This window comes from Montipora foliosa, chromosome 7 (genome assembly GCF_036669935.1).
Source record: "Montipora foliosa isolate CH-2021 chromosome 7, ASM3666993v2, whole genome shotgun sequence".
Lineage (NCBI taxonomy): Eukaryota > Metazoa > Cnidaria > Anthozoa > Scleractinia > Acroporidae > Montipora > Montipora foliosa.
In genome coordinates this window covers 13,926,437-13,932,798 of record NC_090875.1, presented here as the reverse complement: position 1 = coordinate 13,932,798, position 6,362 = coordinate 13,926,437, and the positions used below count along the sequence as shown (strand labels likewise).

The following is a 6,362-nucleotide window of genomic DNA, read 5'->3' as shown; positions in this document are numbered from 1 at the left end:
CAAAGAGTTTCCAGCAATCTGATTGGTTGAGTGGTTTCCTACAGAAATAATAATATGATTTTATATTCACCGCACTAGCCTTTGGCAAATAACTGTTAAACATGATTACAGTTACAGTGTATTGCAAAGTTGTTTTTCTGATATCTACAAAACTTATTTATTTATTCATCAAAAGAAAAACATGATTTAAATAAGACTTATGGAAAATTCATAACTTAAACAAAAATAAACAACAAGGAAGTCAAACTATTTAAGCTCAAACTATTTCACAAATGAGCGCAAATAATTATTGTTATCTTAGTAAACTTATCTGCAAGATTCCTGCAGCTTGCACTGTCAATTTTTGCACGAAAATTTTGGTAAATTTTTCACCATTCCAATGGCATCAAACAATGGTTGTTCCTTTTTGGAAACCCAGCCAATATATGTTCTTATATTTCTTCAGATAGGCAGAACATGCCAATATAACGTAGCGGATACCGCATGCCAAGGTCTTTCTCAATGAAACTTCTTTTTCTTGGTCATTGTTGACACTTTATAGCCTCTTTCTCTATCCGAGATCATCAACAACATCAAAATCCGCCATTTTGATTCTCCCAGCTAGTGTCCATGTCTCTATGTGCAGGCTCGCGTGAGCTTGAGTCAAGCCACGTGACCATAACATTTTCAGAATTGGTAGCCTTCCCTTCAGCGGTAAATGCAAACCTAATCGCGATCGATCATCACAATGCGGTTTTAAAGGAAGAGTATTGTGAGCTTTTGTGGCACTGTTTCCCTTTTTATTCCTGCATCAGATATAAAAAATGTACACCCAGGACGTACATGTAACACTTGCTCTACACGTGCAGGTTTCCTCGGAGTTGTGGGGTTTAGTGGATGTGCAGTGTTGTTATATGATATGATATCTTAATTTTAAAGAGGGAGACGTAACAAACTGTTAAAGTTTTCTAACTTACGGCCCTCTCCGAGCATTTACTCTCCCAACCATGATACACCACAGAAGACAGACCACAACAGTGGGAACTACATGCTCTACTCTTTGCGACAAGTGTGCGGGTTCTTTTACGTCCCACAGGATTATGAACATTGAAGGGTTGTGAGACGGGACCTCCGGCTTGTCTTCCTTATCCGAGAAGTTTAGAGAGCCTAACCATTTGCAGATGTAATTACAAAGGCAGCACTTTCTCCTCAGTTATTTAAAGACCCTGAGTGATGGTCCGACCGGAGTTGAACTCACGACCTCCCGCGTGATAGCCCGGTGCTCAACCAACTGAGCCACCTGTGCGCGGTAAAATATCTACCCATCGTGCATGCATAATTTGATGACAAAATATGTGATAAAGATTTGGAGTTTTGTGTGGCGGAATAACAGATAAAGGTTGGTTAAGGACGGTGCCTACTAATTCAAAGGTATTTTTGCGCGGTTTCCTGAATATGCAGGAAAAGTAGATCTTAACAAGTATCATTAAAATCCAAAAAGCAAAATGAGGGTAACCATGCATTTTTCAAAGATAATTAATCAACAATATTTGTAAAAAGCTTTAAATACAAAGCAATGTACGGCGTTCTTTGCCAAATTGAAGCTTAATTATCTCTGAAAAATGCATGGTTACCCCCAATTTTCTTTTTGGATTCCAAGAGCACTTGCTCAGTTCTGCTTTCTCCGCATAGTTTTGAACCGCGCAAAAATATCCCTGTAATAAGAGGCACCGCCGATAGGAAATCCGAGTCTCTCGAGATGCGTAGAACGTATGCGAAATAACAATAGTATGCACCGTCCTCAATCCCTTCTCCTTGACAAAATCATGTATTCTCAGGCTTGTGAAAAGCGTCGCCATCTTGAACGAGACTAACTATGTAAATCGAACAAAATTGCACGAAATGCTTAGAGTAAGACTTCTCAATCTTACAATAGAAAATTTCTTTCTTTAGTTAAAGTTAAGCTTACATTAGTATTACATCTAAAGTAAATAATTTCAATTCTTGTTTCTGAGCCTAAAGTTGTTTGGTTATTTCATCCGTTATATTTGTTATTTAAAGTTGCAAAACTATTTTGAGGCATCATATCACTGCTCCTCACAAAGCTGAGGAATTAATAGGATAGGACTGAACTATTTTTATGGGTTTAAGGTAATTCCTTAGTATTGCATTGCGCATCCCTACTGCGCACGATTTCCGCGTCATTAGCGCGCGCACAAAACGGAAGAGATTTCCGCAAACTAAGCCCGATAGCGAAATAAATGCTCCTTTTCTCTCAAACGAGCACGGTGACCCCCGATTTTTTTTTCACATATTTGCTAAGAACAGTCTAATAAATAACATATTTGAAGAAGAAAAAAGGTTTGATAGTAGAACATGAATTTTTTTGGAAAACAGTTCCCGTACTGGGTGTATTTTGGCCAAGGCGAGGACTTCAAGCTAACCACGGAACTGTCCCAAAAAGTGCACTATTCCAACAAACAGGGAATCAAAGTCGGCGTAAATGAAGCATTACTGCTTATGTAAATAAAAGAAGCTTTATTTTCAAAATAAAATTTTGTGTCTTTGAAGTAACCAAGACTTAATTCTGTGTGAAGGCGATTCGAATTTTTAACGCGAAAATAGTAAAAATACCCCATTTTACGAGCCTGCTGACGCGTAAACAAGCACGGTGACCCCATTTTTTTATTGCATTTTTTAAATGTTCATATCATGAATGTTAATTATGCCAAGTTTCCAAAAAAGTTTGATAGTAGAACAATTTCAAGGGAATTACCTTAATACTTGTTTTTGTAACAAGCAAATGGAATAATATCTTGCCAAAAATAAAAAAAATAAATTATCTGGAGACTAGAATCCTTCTTGTGGTGTCTCCATGTTGCAAGGCAAAGGTAAAAAAAAAAAGGCTTTTCGCAGATATCTAATCAGGACTTATGTGATTACTGCAAACACTTACATGTATCTCTGCTTCATGTCCTCTGGTGTGTTCTGGTTTCTCCTATGTGTTATGGCAGGAGTTTGCTAAGCTCATCAGCACCTTTCAAATGGGTATCAGGAGGCAACCCCCTGCCCCACCTATTATTCTTTTTTTTTGGAAATCAACGAAGAGACAATTACATTAAGATGCCTCCCTTGATCTGCCACTACTTTATTGACTCATTCTCAACTGTTTTAGGCTAGCCGTAACATGAATGTGTTTATGGAATTAAGGTGACTTAGGGTGACTCAAGGCGACCTAAGGCGACTTAAGGCGACTTAAGGTCCCAGAGTAGGCCTACGAACAGTGTCGATATGGGAGACGGAATGTAAAGCACCAAGCAAGCTTCTGATTATCTAAGCTTTATTTAATGCTAACGTGCAGACAAGAGACCTTCGAACGAGGAATTTTTGCTCCAAAGAGAGGAAGTGCACAAAGACGGAAGAATAATTTCTTGGCCGCCATTTATTGATACGGTCTATGAGGATTTCGGCTGGCTGGTAAACAGACTCCTAAAAACGATTCGATCTTACGAGATACTTGTGTTTTGTATCACTGTAGAGCTCCTGTAGTGTATTTTTAAGGCACATTGTAGAAAATTTGCATTTGCATTTGCTACCTAGTTCCAACAATAATTAAAGGGTAAAGGTTAGCGTTATTTTTATCGTAGGGCAAATGCATCCTTACTTGGAAAGCAGCATTTGGGGACACTTTGTGACGTTAATTGTCTGTATTAGTTCCGAGGCAACCTCGTTCCCTGACGCTGGTTCAGGCTGGTTACGTGTCTCCCAGAATCTGGAAGGTTCACCAAATGTGTGGTAGGGGAGGGGTGGCAAGGCAGGCCTTCTCGACATTGCGAAAAAGGGAATCAGCTCGCAATTGATTTTGTGGCCAGATGACCAACGACAAAACGTTTGATGGCAGTACACGTACTACACTGAATTCAACCTGAAAGGCAAAAAGATATGGTAAAATCGATCGGGCGCCACAGAAAATGTACTCGCGCCATTCAAGATTTCACCCGTCTGAAGGTCCGGATCAACGAAAAATGCTGATAGTTTGCGACAATTTTAAAGTAAAAAAGATTTTGTCGTGCAAGAGAACAAGCGAAACGTTTATCCTTGGGATACAAACGTGTTCAGCGATCAGCCGTTGTGGTGTTATTTAAGTTCTTATGTCACGTATCGACCTCAAATCATCAAATCAAACTCTGTTAACAAGTGCAGGTATTTTATTTTTTTCTTTGATTTTCGTTTTTGTTTCCAATGTTAAACATCGTGATTCCTAAAGTTGCAATCTTGTACAGCGAGTAGACAGTTTTGACTTGTGATATTTAAATTTCAACAACTTCGTGTAAATCATTGTCAATGTCGTTAAGATTTTTTTTACCACTGCACAGCGCTTTAATAGCGTGTATATTTTTAGCTTCGGTAAAATAAAAGAGACACTTTTATCAAGCAAAGGTAGTGTTTGGTGTCCAGGATTGTTATCAATTTTGATAACCACTACCAAAACAAACCATTAGCCAATCACTGCTCAAATTTTCGTCCACGTGACAGTATTGATCACCAACTGCGTGAAAATTCAATATGGCGGACGATAGGGTGCAACGCGGGGCAAAGAGGAAGGAATTTTCAATGCTTATATGACAGTGAAATGCATAGAATGTGGAATGTTTGGGAAAAGTTATTTCGAGGCATTATTTTCAATACCTAATCTAACAACTGTTCCGAGTGAAATAACACAGTAAAGGAGACGACAACAGTTAAGCTAAAATGCACTGTTTATTCTGGGTTTCGACAAAACACTGACCCCCGGTCAACTGACCCCCCTAGTGACCCCCCTACTGACCCCCTATAAAATCAATGGGAAAATGAATACTGCTTACTTAAGCCTCAAAAACCCTTTTTAAACAGCATTGTTCAGCAATATTTAAGTCTAAGCACCCATTTTAAAAAGGTTAGCTTACATGAAGTAATCGGCCATCACAACAATAATCGAAAACTAACCTTTTTAAAATGGGTGCTTAGACTTAAATATTGTTGAACAATGCTGTTTAAAAAGGGATGTTGAGGCTTAAGTAAGCAGTATTCATTTTCCCATTGATTTTTTAGGGGGTCAATAGGGGGGTCAGTAAGGGGGTCAGTTGACCGGGGGTCAGTGTTTTGTCGAAACCCGTTTATTCTTCGATACTGGGCATGATATTTTCATCAGTCATCAGTCGGCTTCTTTTTCTTGGGAGGCGAAGCTGGGGCATTCTGTATAAAATAAAAATGAAAAAAGAAAAGTAAGTAAATAATTTCGTTTTTGAAACGGCTCTTAAATTCAGTGCCGAATGCACAGGAAGCGATGGTCTAACGAAGGGGAAAATTACGTTTTATTTACACGGTACGACATTAATATTGCCAAAGCCGCTGAAATGACTCTCTGTATGTGTGTGTACGGCTTAAATACCAAAAACATGTTACCGTACGAACGTGTTTGTAGCACGTCTTTGCACAACTTCGAGCAAAATTTCAAGGATCATTTTTTTGTTCTAAAGTAAGAGAAATGTATGATACTTTCAAATGGGCTTTAGTATTAATTTCTCTAGAACGTACTAAACTTTAGACAGAAACACATCATTCAACCAAATAAAAAAAAAAGTGTAAATAAAATAGAAATGAGAGTCCTCTTAATGAAAACGAAATAATGAAGATGCAAGAAACCACATTCGATGAATTAATACACCAAAACTCCAAATCATAAAATGACCAAAACAACAATTTAAACAATTAAACATCCACTGTATTCGGTGATTTAGCCAAATGAAGTACGCTCTTACCAGCCCTGTGATACTGTGTTGGTGTTTCTTACATGTACAAAGTATTTTAAGTTTTAGAATATTTATCATATTTTGTCAATGACAATCTTTCTTTACTTGCCTCTTTATGCAATAGCATGACATCATCAGATGTGGCAGAGAAATCATCCAGGAGATGCTGTTTCAGTCTTTGCTTCTTCCAATGTTTTGGGCCATTTACTGTTAATGAATTTTAAAATAAGTATGATCAAGTAACAACATTAATAAAAATGTTTAATTAAAATTAAACCACTCAATTAAAATAAGAGTATGCAAGTACATATGTTGTCAAATGTGTTAGTTGATTATGAAAACAGTCAGCCCACCCCTCCTCTTTCAGGCATTTGACTCTAGCTCAGCTTGCTATATAGTGAGGATATCAATGACATCACCAATTAATATTAATGTGCCAACTGGAGCCTTATTGGATACCGAAACAAAGGGTTCTTTTGTTCGGTGGTTGGCTTTTTTAAATATCAAAAGAAATTTGATGTCAATGTTTGTAAACAGATATCTTCCTTATAAAGGGAATTTTATAATTATGAAAAGCAGTCCCCATTAAAA

At 37.7% G+C, this 6,362-nt stretch overlaps 1 long non-coding RNA gene across 1 annotated transcript; it reads right to left on the bottom strand.

Annotated features, from left to right (window-relative positions):
• Window positions 1-4,503: 4,503 nt before the first annotated feature.
• On the bottom strand, window positions 4,504-5,972 carry LOC138010922 (uncharacterized). Its single transcript, XR_011124596.1, has 3 exons — window positions 5,881-5,972; window positions 5,132-5,214; window positions 4,504-4,736 (listed from the first exon to the last, which is right to left on the bottom strand). It is a non-coding gene; the product is annotated as an uncharacterized lncRNA (long non-coding RNA).
• Window positions 5,973-6,362: the final 390 nt, after the last annotated feature.